This window comes from Rhinolophus hipposideros (assembly GCF_964194185.1).
Source record: "Rhinolophus hipposideros genome assembly, chromosome: 9".
In the NCBI taxonomy this organism is placed as follows: Eukaryota; Metazoa; Chordata; class Mammalia; order Chiroptera; family Rhinolophidae; genus Rhinolophus; species Rhinolophus hipposideros.
In genome coordinates, this window is record NC_138055.1 from 92,472,917 (window position 1) to 92,486,658 (window position 13,742).

Below are 13,742 nucleotides of genomic sequence, written 5' to 3' on the forward strand. Positions count from 1 at the left end.
ATAAACCACTCAGTTTATGGTCATTTTTTTATGGCAGGCTTAGGAGACTCATACACTGGGTGTGCCAAGAATGCAAGGCTTGACCACTCTTTACCTGGGCCATCCTGAACATCTTCTGACTTTGCTTCTCTTCTATATATGGTATTTGTTTTAGATTGTGAAGTATCTGAGAAAAAAACTAGGCGCTGTGTATGGCTAGGTTTGTAATTTTTAATCCAAGTGGAACAGAGCTGTTTCATGCAGTGATGAAAACTTTGTTTCAGTTTCTTAAATCTTAACCCAACGTTCTTTTTACTTACCCCCATGCATATATATATCCCATTGCTTTCAGAAACAAAACGTGGTACTGAAGGATGCTACTAGATGTCAGGCAGTGGGTATTTGATCTCATGCAGCAGCAAGAAAGAGGGTGAAGAATGCTGTGGGGACAAAGCCCCAAAAAGCAGTTTCCAGGCTCTCGGCCTCACATAGAAAGGTGCTGGCTCGGGTAGTAAATGGCCATCAACTGTGATCAGATGGCCAGCAGCTGTGGCTGGTTGGCCGTCAGCTGTAACCCGTAAGCCATTGGCCACTAATATAACGGCTGTGGCTATGCTAGCAAAAAGGAGAATGGGAGCTAGCAAGAAGATGGTGGCTGGCAAGCGCGGACTGCTGTTAGGCAGATTATGTAGATCCTGCTTCCTGTGTCTCCAGCCCAGCCGCCAGCGAGAATATATTGGTGTGACTCCCCTACTTATGACTCCATGGGTGTTCCTTTTTGGCCTTACCGTGTCCTGCGTTCTTGGGCGGGGAGTGGGAGCTGAGACCCTGCACGACAAATGGCGCAGCGAGCAGGGTCCCCTGCGTGACAAATGTCCACTTAGCCTTCGGGTCCTTAGTGAACTTCTCAAGTGTACAGGAGTCCCTGCGGTCTGGGGCTGCTGAGTGCCTAATAGCCTGTCATAACTGGGCCTGCCTGGCCCCCTTTCCTGCTTAACTTGTTTAAATTACCGTAGAGTGCAGGACCCTAGTTTTAAAAATCTCTGAGCTCCCCCATGGGTTTAGCAGAGCTTTAAGTCAGTAAATATTCATTGACTTTAATAAGAAAGGAAAACTGTTGGTGAGAAAGAGCTCTAAGGTATAGCCATACCTAAAAGCCTAAAGTTGAACTTTTGTAACAATGGAAGCAGCTCAAAATGGTCCTGTCCTGTTTAATGAGATACTGAGTTGCTTTTCAGAGACAACAGACCAAATTCACACTCTTTGCAGCTGAAGCACGTGCAGAGGATTGATCTCTGACTTTCAGCTGCATCCAGAACCAAAGTCTCACCCCCGACCCCCATCCCCACTCCTGCCCATGGAACCAAGGGGCAGGGACACAGCTGGAACTTGAACACCAGAACACTTTCAGAGCAGAAGGTCCATTGTCTAGGAAGACCCTGTGTTGATGCTCCTTTACCATAAACAGCCAAGTTCCCCCAATTAAAACTTGCCCTCCAGGGCTTCCTCACACTTGCTCCCTGAGCCCCTTAGAAACTCACCCTGAATGCTGGATGCAGGGCTTCAGGCTTCTGAGTACTAGCTTTGCCTTCTCCTGGATGGCACCATTCATAACAAAATAACCAGTCTTTCTCCACTACAATTTTCAGTGTTTAGTGTTTGGCTCTGCTAACGCCAGGTGGACAAACCCTTTCTGTTCTGTGAACTTTCTCCACCCTGACCACTTTCAAACAGGCCAAAGACCCCTTTAGAGTGTGGGATTGGAGCTATATAGCAGGTCAGGAAGAGACTCCTAGAGGAAGTGACAGTGGGCTTGAGACACAGTTACTGAGTTCATACTTGTGGGGTAAGTTAACTAACAGTGAAAGTTAACCATATGTATACTTCTGGCCAGGCCTTTGACGGGGAACCACAGAGACCCCACAACAAATGAATTGGTGCTTTTAGTAGTGGAAATATATTGGCAGTGGGAGAATATATTGGGGTAACTGTGTTCAAGAATTAACAAATTGGCAAATCAGTTTAACTAGGAATCTACCCTCGGGATGTAGTCTCAAAAGTTCACTAAAAATTGGTTTTCTCTGGAGCTAGGGAGCGGTCTGACGGTGAAGGGGGTCACTCTCTGGCATAGTGCTGTGTTAATTGTTGAAAGGAGCCCAGTGAAACACTCCCCCAGGAAGATTGTGAACGTGCAGACTTCTTCTGTGTGATTTGGTGGCACAATGGGGAGAACCAAGTATTCACTGACTTAACCAACGCCCCATGGCTGCTCTCCTCTCACTTCAGAGAAGCTAAAACCTAAAGGGCTCTTGAGCAGGGTTCTGTGTGGCTGTGCCCTACTTTTACGGGCAAAGTTGTGAGCATAGAAAGAACACCCAATCGGCTGGCAAGAAGGGTGAGGAAACGGGCGTTTGAAGCATGGCTATATTCCCTCATGTTTTTACACTGTCTGCTTTTCCACCCAGAAACTGTGAGGCTGTTTCCTGGGACAACTGACCTCTCAGAAAAATGTGCCATGGTATGTGCATCATCCCCAGTGCTGACATTTGGAAAATGGGGGAATCTCACACTGTCGCCCTGAGAGGTGTTTGGCACCCTGTGCACTATGACTGAACACAGCCCAGTCCAACCTTGCAATATAGAAATGCAGCCTGGGTGCTGAGTGAGCAGCGAAGAGAAGTCTGGGTGAGGAAAGTAAGCCTCTGGCAACAATTTATGCAGAGGCCTTTGTTTGTTTGTTTTGCATAGATGATCTTAACCACATAAGTATACTCATCCCATCAAATTATGTGCCATACACACACATCAGCCACAGAATAAAATGACTAAGAAATGTTCTTTAAGTGATTGTACATTTTCCTGCTTTTCAGGTAATTTGATGATTGGTGGGGATCTGACCAAGAATTATTTGAGTTGAGGGGCATTTTTGACCGCACCGATACAATCAGACTTCATGACATTTAGAATAAACACGAGCTGCATGCACAGCTCTCATCATTAGCACCTGTCTTCCATACAAGATTATTAAATTATGTTTGCCTTTTTTTCCTGGAAAGACAATTTTAGATGTATAGAGAATTTCCTGTCTGAAAAATGCTCATTTGAAGGCACACTTAGTCCTTGTGGTAATGAGTACACTACTTAAAACAGCTGTACCATTTGCTGGATGGAGACAGAATGTGCTCTCCAGCCATTCCCTACCAGTTTTGGGCTCCTTCCTTCCTGTTCCCGCAACCCCACCTCACAGTTTCCCCAACATCAGCTATGTCTGTGTGTTTCCCAAATCCTAAGTTTCTTGATGCATTCATTTTTTAAAGAGACGCACATAACTGGTTTCTTTTAAGCAATTCAGTTCTGTGGTTCTAAGATGAATAGGTATTTTTAGTTATAATGTGGAAATGAGGACACAGTGTTTTGGGTAAGGGGTAAGTAAAAGAAATTGTGGTATGTTAGAACTAGAAAGCACAGTGTTTTCTGGATGAGGGAAGGAGGGAAGGGGCAGGTAGAGGGGAGGTGATCGTTGAGGAGACAGGCGTCAGTGGGTGTGAATAAGAATGAGGCAACAAAATGGAGGTGCGAGTACAAAAGTGTGAAAAAGCACATGATTTGCCCAGGACTGGTCACTTGTAGGCAAGCAGGTTAAAAAGTTGTGTTCCTGGCAGCTGATATTTATACAGAGCAAAAGTATGTTTGTCACAGAATGCCTTGTTCCTCAGGGCAGGAAGGCAGGAGGCATTGTAACATGGGTCTAGGACTCAGGCAGGACTGACTGATTCCTTCTGTCTTATTCACTCGAGGTAATTCCTGTAAGCTTTGAGGACGGCTAGAGAAGATGCTCCCAGCCTGTGAGCAGGAGATGAGCCCACATCCTGTGTGGCCTCCTGCCACAGGTCGGGGAGGCTGCCAGTGGGGTCCAGCTGTGTAGTCCAGGCCACAGGGAGAGCAGAGTAGGGCGGTGGCTGCAATGTCAGAGCAGCCAGCCTCGTCTCTGGTTCCACGCAGCGGGCTCCGGTTTAAGGGACAGAATTTGCTTCAGTGCCTTTGGCCACTCTGGGTCTCATTCCCACATTCACATCCACACGGGTTACGCTTCAAATGTGTGAAAGGAAGAACAGGGAGTACCAGGGGATGGGGCTCAGCAGTGGGGCGGCGCTTCTTCTGCCTAGTGAACCGGCAGGAGTGGGGCACTGGTCCCTGGTCTCTGGCCAGTAGGACAGGGTTGTTGGCACTACAGGATTTAAGGTGCCAAGCTCTAGGCACACTCCAGGAGCAAGGAGCTCTGTGTACAGGAAGGCATGGGACTTCCCGCTGAGGCCATTCTATGCCATCTCCCTTTAATATCACCATGAGACACAGAGAAAAAGGATGGACTAGGAATGGGTCCCTCCATTAGTGAGCCAGGATTCAAGCAATATTTATTGAATAAATAATTCCCTAGCATGTCGTTGATATTCTATATATATTTATATGTTTCTCCTTGGTGTTGTATACCTCGATTAGCTATTTCACCTTATCTGTGAAAGGTCCCGGTCACGTGCAGCTTTGGGCACATCACTGTGAGGGCAGCATCATGCGCCACCTGGTGCCAAGCACTTCACCAGCCGTTTTTACACTCTGCCCCGCCCGCATGGCGCATGGCATATATTTGCTTCATAAAACTTCTTTACTGTGCCTGTGTTTAGGAATATTTTCTCTATTAACAATCATGCTGAGATGTATATACATTTTCATTTGCATGTATATCTTTTTGCTTAAGATTGGTTCCCAAAAATGAACTCTGGGTTAAAAATCAGCAAAGACAGACAGCAGCAGCCAGGACACGCAGAGCTGGCCTGGCATCACAGCGGGCCCTGGTGGCCTCCTGTGGGACATGAGCAGTGTCACAGAACATTTGTCAGGCAAGGCCACTCTGGGACCATGATGGAGCAAGACAAGAATGAGCTCCCTCTGTGTCCATGGCTGGGCACAGACAGAACACGATCGTCATCCAGGCCACTCTGAGCGATGGCTGCTGCTCTACCAATCCCAGAGTCAGTCTTAATTCCTTCCTCCTGCTTTCTAGATAAAGATGCCCAGTCATGGAATTGCCCCCACTTCCTGACAGCATCCCAAGAAAGCCTTAGTTTCTCTCCTCCAGTAAGACAGGTGTACATTCTCCCTATGGTGTACATTCTCCCTCAATGCAATGGGTGCTAAACCCAATTTGTTTCCCTACAGATGTGTTCTGGTGGTCTCTGGGGCAAAGGGACATGATTAAGACACCATGTACGAACTGCTTTCCCAGAGATTCTGCTAATTTGCATTCCCACCAGCAGTTAAACCCACTTCGTCTCCTCCCAGAATTGGTGAGATCAATGAAATGAAATGATGTGTTGCTGACCAAAGAAAGGCCTTTCACCACCTGGGCAGCTACTCCTCCACACCAGGGAGCACCTTCTGAGGATCTCCCACATGGAGGAGAGTCAGCCCTAATTGGCATTCAGGTGAGGTGGCCAATTTTACATCCCAAACACCATCACTCCAAAGTGACTCATTCACTCTACAAATACTGAGTGTCCACGATGGCCTTGGGAATAGAGCAGTGAATAAAACAGTGAAGTCTCTGCTCTTTTTAACTAAGTTTTCATTGCAGAGAAGAGACAGACAATAATATAGCTAAAATATACATAATGTTGACATATGTGCTATACCAATAAGTGCTGTGAAAAAAATTAGAAAGGAGAGGGAGAAAGGCCCCTGGGATGAGCAGGGACAGGACGCGCTATGTGAGAAGCGCTGTTCTCCACCAGCAGTGTGTGTTTTATCAGGGTCAGAGAGAGGCCAGGTGGAAATGGTGGGTAGTATGGGCAGGGAGGAGGCAAGATTCATAAAAGATAATCTCTCACATCCTGCTACATAACCAATCAGATGACCTAAAGAATTTTAGAGTTAAACTTAATAAACTGATTCTAATATTCATTTGGGAGAGAAAATGTAAAACTGTGACTAAGAAAAATTTTGAAAACAATAGCAATTAAAATGGCAGAGATGCTCATAGATGGAGCAGTAAAACAAAAATCTTAGATCCATGTATATCTGGGAATGTGGTAAGTGTTCAAGATGACTTAAATGAGTGGGGAAAAAGGAATAGATCAATGTTTGGAAAACTGATTACATATTTGGAAAACAAATATTTTGGCAGTTCTCTGTTCCACTGCTAACAAATATAATTCACAAGGATTAAAAAACATTTAAAAAATTTTAAAGTTACATTATAAGGGACTATTATATATCCTAGAGGTAGAAAATGTCTACATATTTACCTTATAAGTATATTCATAAGTTACACATATGACCAAAACCATGAAAAAGAATGGATGCATTTTTTAAAGGTTAAACAAATGTTAACTGAAATTGGCTTATAAGTCTAACTCTCTAATAAATTGGAGGCTTATCTTGAATGGGGTCCCAAGATGAATTCTCAGGTGTTGTCAAGAATACTTGCCTTGAAAAGTGTCATTCGATGGAATGTCAACCAATAGTTCCTGCCAACTCAGCATTAACAGGAATGCCCAGTTTGGAGTGTGGTGAAGAAGGAAACTTTACTCAGTGCAGGCAGCTCAACTGTGATACAGCTGGGCTGTGAGAAGAGCATGGTGGTGGGATAGATCGATAGTGTTACAGCTCATGATAAAGCAGCATGGCTGTGGCTGTGAGGCATACCTGCAGTGAGGCCCCTCAGGCTAGGGTTAGACAGCTCAGCTCGGCTCTAATCCTCTCTGCCCGCCCTGCTCTGCCTGCTCTTCTCTTCTCCGGTCAAGGAGACATCTTGAGTGTTTCATCTCCAACTGGGAAACACAGAATGTGCACTCTCTGAGACAGAGGGGAGCTGACTTATATAGAGAAGTCTCTGTCCCAGGTCCCTTATTGGTTCATTCTCATGCAAATGAGGACTCCAATCCTCACAGTTTGATTAGTTCAAAAAGCACTATCTTGATTGGTCAGAATGGAGCTGTTCTGATTGGAAAAGCTTCAATCCTTTTGGTTGAACTACAATTCCAGGATCTCCTTTATAAAGGTTGCTTCAGTTGTCAGGAACACAGTATAGAAGCCAGGCAGTTCAATGCAGAAGGCAGGCAGCTTAGTGCAGGGTTGTCCCTGAAGCCTAGCAGTTTGCTGGGCTCTCTTTTTAAATGTGAGCCCATTTAGCCACCAGGAGTCCTTCTTGGTAGGTGTCTTCTTTCTTAGGGTCCACAAAAGGATCGCAGTGATTGCTCACTTGGGGAAATGTTGATGCATACCACAGATGGTACAGGAAACCAAGAGAAAAAACAAGCTAATAGGCACAGTGAGTCACTCTTCTGCTGCCCCCTATGTTATTATTACAAGCATCGTCCCCACTCTGCATGAGACTGGATAATGGAGAAACTAAATTATGCTTCATTTTGTGAAAATTCATTCTATGCATATCCAGATTTATAAGCCACTTTTAGGAGGTAATAACTCTTTTTATTAAACCATCCAGTAACATTTTTGGTTGTATATTTAGATGCCAGAGAGTAGTGGTCAGGCTGACCTCATTGCAAGGAACACAAAGACCTCCAGTTTTGACAGGTACTGATGGTTATGCTGAGCCGTCGGAAGCAGCAAAGACCCTTCTTGATGGCCGCACAGCTAGACTTCATGCAGGCGTGGGGCACTGGCCATGGCCATTCAGGTATAGCCATAAACCTTAGAGACCTTGCCATTTTGCCACACTTCAAAAACAGGCACCTTCTCACTCTTCTCTTCTGTTTCTCTCACTATTTCTGTTTTCTATTCTTCCTTCTTGTGTTACACACAGAATTCCCTGAGAAGTGATTTACTTAGTCCAGCTAGCCACAGTCCAACATGGTGTGCTCAGAGAGTTCTCAAAGCAGACCCCTTCACCGCCTGCTGATCTTCCTAATATTTGAGAGTGTCACTTGTCCGTCCATACACTAGCTAGGAACCACATATAATTATTTAACTTTGTGTTTAAGAAAAGTAGATAAAATTAAAAATCCAGTTCCTCAGTTGTACTAGCCACATTTCAAATGCTTAATAACCACTCGTGGTTTGTGGTGGCCTGCTAAACACAGTTCCAGAACATTCCACCATGGCAGGAGGGACTACTGGACAGTGCTACTCTGGAGGCTGGCCGTAGCTTTTGGCAGCTTTGGATCTGGGCTGGAGTTGGGCGTAGGTGTAGAATCAGGTATCGGGCCGCGGAGCACAGCAGTGTTTGCATGTGGGCTCGCATCTCAACTCTGCAAACAGCGGTCAGAGCTTTGTGGAGGACATGCACGTGAAGTGCTCTTTTCATATAGTAGAAAGTAAGAGCACAGGAGCCCTGGAGTCAGCGACGGCCTGAATTCTCCCCGCCCACAGGCAGTCACTTTCATTCTTTGTGCTTCCATTTTTCTAATCTCACTTTCTAATCTCACCATTTAATAAATGACAAAATGTTTTATTTTTCCTCCAGCTTCTAGCCAACATTTTGGTCTCTAGAGGACTCACTGGGAGGGAATGAACATGCTCACTGGCAAGTTCTAATGAGAAAGAAAATACTGTGGATACTTGTCGTGCAGGGTGTCAGGCGGGGTCTCTGCTCCCGTTCCCCACACAAGAACGCAGGATGTGGCTAGGCCAAAGAGGAACACCCACGGAGCCATAGGTAGGGGAGTCATACCACTATAGTCTCACTAGAGGCTGGATTCACACGACGTGCAACCTGCTGTCCGCTTTTCTGCCAACTGACCGACTCTCCTCGACTCCACTCCCCAGCGCAGCCGCGGCAGTTATATTAGTGGCCAGTGGCTCAAGGGTTATAGCTGACGGCCAACTAGCCACAGCTGACAGCCATCTACTACCTGGAGCCAGCACCTTTCCATGTGAGGCCAAGAGCCTAGAAACTGCTCTCTGGGGCTCTGTCCCCACACTCCACCCCTACAGGGTCTCGCCTCACAATCTACGTGGCAAGTGTCTTCCGCGATGGTCCCTGTGCCATATTAGCCTATCGGCACCTACGGATGAAAAGAAACAGTAGTCTTAGAAACCAACAATGGCAAATCCCTTCCATCTGGAAGGATACACGCTAGCTTTTTGTCCTGGGAAAGGAGGGTCACTGCCACTGGCAACTTTCCCGGTTTGTGGTACCAGACTTTTATGGCAGTGCTTGGGGTCCCTTGCATAGTTTCAACATGTAACAGAACAGGGGACCCCATAATAGGCCATAGTGAGAACACATAGGTTCCCTGCAAAATTATCCTGGTATCGGGACCTCTGTATACTACAGTCACTTGCGGTGGCCACTCACCCACCACCCCTGGCGTCACTTGCAAATCATGAGTCAAACCGGCCCCCCATGGGGCTATCAGGCCCAACCACCGACAGTGGGGCCTTTGACCTGCCCGGGCCAAGGCCATTGCTGCCGTTCCCCTGCTTGCAAGCATGTGGGTGCTGGCAGCAACATGTTTCCATTCCCGCCGTAGCCTGCCTTTACCCGAGTCTCACTGGTGATGACTTGTAATTGAATGGGAGCGGCCGTTCGATGTAGCAGAGCTTCTACTGGTGCGGGCCCTCCCTTCCGTGGTCTCTCATTCAGGACTCTCAGGACGTCCCATAGATGCGAGGTCCAGTCACGCATGGTGGGAGGGTGTTTTGACACCTGGAGGCCTTGCTTCAAAAGGCCATTGTAGTGTTCAGTCATGCCAGCTGCTTGTGGGTTATACGGAGCATGAAACAACCATTGCATGTCCATCCTGGCAGCCCAGCGCTGCACCTCTTGCCCCGTAAAATGGGTACCCCTGTCACTTTCAATGACTTGGGGGCGCCCATAGAGGGCGCACAGCTGTGTAAGAGCAACGACTGTATGCCGCTGATCCGCGGCCGGACATGGCCAAGCAAACATCAACCCCGTAGCAGTGTCCACTGCTGTGAACGCGTACATCGTATTGCGGGCCTTAGGCAGGGGTCCAGTGTCATCCACTTGCCAGTGAGTGAGGGGCACCCTCCCTCGCGTTATCTGCTGTGTCTCCCAGGGGAGCCTCCGCCTTTGGGGGCTGTCCTGGGCACAGACGGCACAGTCATAGCAGGCATCTGCTATCTCCTGCCATTTCAAAGGCAGACCCCAGCGTCTGCTCACCTGCCACATGGTTCGGCTTCCAGCGTGCTGCAATTTCCTGTGCAGCCAATGGGCCACATCAGTGGCAGGAGCCCATTCTAACCATCAGACCCGTGCTAGGGCATCTGCTTCATCATTACCTGGGGACACTAAAGGGGAGTGACCTGTGACATGCACTAGGGTCACCTCCTTTCTCTGCCCTAGGTCCCAGAGGTCCTGCCACATGGCTGGACCCCACAGTGGACGGCGTCCTACGAACCAGTTTTGGTGTTTCCATGTAGGGAACCACAACGTTAGTTCCCAGAACACCACCCAGCTGTCAGTACAAATAACTAGGGGCCTGGGCTCATGGCTGATTACCATCCGCACAGCCCATAGCTCAGCCCACTGGCTACTCTGGCCCGTCCCAGTATCAAACCAAATGGTGTCCGTTTTGGGCTGCACACCAATAGCCATCCAAACAGCTGCAGCTCCTCGCCTAGAACCATCGGTAAACCAGGCATCCTCAGGTACTGGGGACTGTCCTTCTTTGTAGGGCGAGGGCTCCAAGTCCTCCCTTCTATGCAGAGTGCTTGGCTCAGTCTGGGTCACAAGCTTCAAGGCCCCAGGACCTGTTGTAGCTCTGTGCTCAAAGGGCTTGAACTAAGGGTGCTACGTTGCTCCAAGTAGGCACCCCACTTGGCGAGGGTGGTGGTCTGTGCCACCCCTATTTTGGGTCCCTGGGTCCATGTACGGACCCACCCCTGGACAGGATAGATTATTCGAACCAACATCCGTGCTGTTCCTGTGATGGCTTCTGTGGCCACTAGGGCTGCATACACAGGGGCCAGCTGTTTCTCTATTAGAGAGTAGCGGACCTCCGCTCCTTTCCATAATTGGGACCAAAATCCCACTGGCAACCGAAGACACTCCTGCCGTTGCCAGAGGCCCCATCCGTACCCCTCTTGGGTTACGTGAACATCAAGTTCAAATGGGCGGCCAGGGTCCACTACTTGCAGAGCCTGTGCCTGCTGCACTGCCCATTTTGTGGCAACGAAGTCTTGCTCTATAGCCTCTGTCCAATCCCATGAGGCCCCTTTTTTTATCATGTTATACAAAGGCCTTGCCATTTGTGCTAAATGGGGTACAAACGGTTGCCAATATCCTAGCAGACTCAAATATGTCTACAGCTGGGAGACCTTGGTTGGCTGGGGAAAGGCTTGTATTTTGTCAGTAATCGCCTCAGGTATGACTTTTGTCTTACCCGACCACACAACACTCAAAACTTGACGAATAAGCCAGGGCCTTGGACCTTTTCCTCATTCACCACCCAGCCACATGACTTCAGGTGGCGGAGAAGAGAAGGAGCTGCTTTCTCTAAATCAGAAAGAGAATCTGATGTTAACAGAATATCATGGACATAGTGAAACAGGGCCACAGAGGATGGGTGATCCCACTGTGCCAAATCCTGGGCCACGAGCCTGTGGCAGATAGCGGGGCTGTGCAAGTATCCTTGCGGAAGGACTTGAAAAGTCCACTGCCGCCCGACCCGAGTAAAAGCAAACTGCTCTTGACACTCGGGTGCAATGTCAATGGAGAAAAAAAGCATTGGCCAAGTCCACTACATAGTGATATGTCCCCAGGCGGACAGTCAGACGATCCATTAAATCATGTACTGAAGGTACTGTAGCATGCAAGGGTGGTGTCACCTTATTTAACTACCCATAGTCCACAGTCATTCGCCAGGTCCCATCTGGCTTCTTGACAGGCTGTACTGGGGAGTTAAAGGGATTGTGCGTGGGCCTCACAATATGTGCCTTCTCCAACTCCAATATTATATGACCAGTCTCCTCCTGCTCTCCTGGCAGCCGGTACTGTCACACTGTAACCACACGCCAGGGCTGTGGCAACACTTGAGGAGGGTGGTGAGCATGCCCGCGTGTCACCGCTTTCACCACCTGGATCCAGAGATGGAACTCTCCTACCGACGGCTGTAAGCTGAGGCCATGTAGCACGTCCACCCCTAGAATATACTCCGGAACGAGGGAGACATAAACCTTGTAGGTACGAGGGGGAAGCCTTCCTATACCCAGTGGTAAGGAAATGGCTTTCACAGTCACAGTCTTTCCCTGTAGCCATCAATGCAGATTGCTGGTGCGGTGAACAGTTCTGGGTTCCCATAGACAAGACTGCAGTCTGCGCCAGTGTCAACTAGGGCCAAAACCCTCTGCACATGAGAAAGGGACCAATGTATGGACAGTCCCATGAGGGGCTTCCGGTCCCTGCTTGTCCCCTCTGACCGGGTACCTTGGCCCCACCCCTCAAGCTGAAAGGAGTCGGCCTCAAGCTGCCACATGAAGTCCTGGAGGGACACGGGTCGTGCTTTCCCAGATTTCTCCTTTAGGCTTCTCCGGAATTGCTGCTCCGGATGCAATTGTTTCCAAAGTTCTAGAAGGAGTGCATTGGGTTGTTGGTCTATTTTCTCCCAATTGACCCCTGCTGCCAAGAGATCACACCACATCTGTGTGCGTGTTACTCTCTGAGGCCCGGGACCTCACCCCTTTACCCTTGGTTTGGGCTTCCAGGTCTCAACTGTGCGGACCTCCTGTCTTCCTTCGCCTCCAGCTTTCAACATCCCCTAGGGTGGCCATGGCAGTTGTAACTTCATGGATCCGTCGCCCCACATAGGGTGTAATGGAAACCAAGGATCCAAAAGCACTCTCAGGTGCAGTATCCAAAACCAGATCTCTCATGCTGGCTGTAAAAAGCTCGTCAATCGGCCCCCGCATGTTAAGGTTGAAAATAGCATGTCTCATACCCATTTCACGAATGATTTAAGTGAGTTCCGCATATGACTGCCATTGACTCACAGTGTCTGGCAGCTCGCCAGCCTGTCCCCATACTGTGCGTACCGCAGCAGTGAGCCACTCCATTAGAGAATGGTTGCTCTGGTCGTGGGCCAACCTATGGCAGTTCTGTAACCTTTGTCGCAGGGACGGAGCACTGTCACAAAGACTAGCTTTTCCATCTCACCTGGGGAGCAGAGAATGTTGTCTGCTCCCTCACCCCATAAACCTAGTAGCCAAGCCGAGACTGGCTCTCCAGGGCACTGTCTGTACTGCCTCCCCAGCTCCTGCAACTCAGTGGGAGTGTAAGGGGTGTAGGTCGTGAACTCAGTCACAGCTGGGTTGCCGGCAGCAACGCCCCCGGGGCCCAAAGGTTGCTCACGTTTACCCTTTGCTTCAAGATTGGGCTTAGGGGTTGGGAGCTACATTGTCTCCACTCGCTTCCTCTGTCTCTGCCTCAGAATCTCCACTGTGGGGCCCCTCTTCTAACAGGCGAACCAAGTTTCCAGTGCCTCCAACCGGGACACCTGGTCTGGCACCTGGGCCATTTCATTAAGCGCACTTTCCGTGTTGAGACTCAAGGCCGTGAGGAACGTCCAGCCCACACGACCAAATGTACCCTTCGCCTCCTCCGGCAACCGCTCAGCCAGAGCCTGCAGGGCCTTCTTCACGCTGGCTGGAAAGCCATCCATGTCCTCCCACCCCTCCTTGGGGGTCCAACTCCTGAGAACAGTGGCCACCGGGCACCACACACTGTGTGGGGGCCACACGTCCTCCTGCCCGGAGTCAGACTCCATTCCTACCTGGTCGGATTC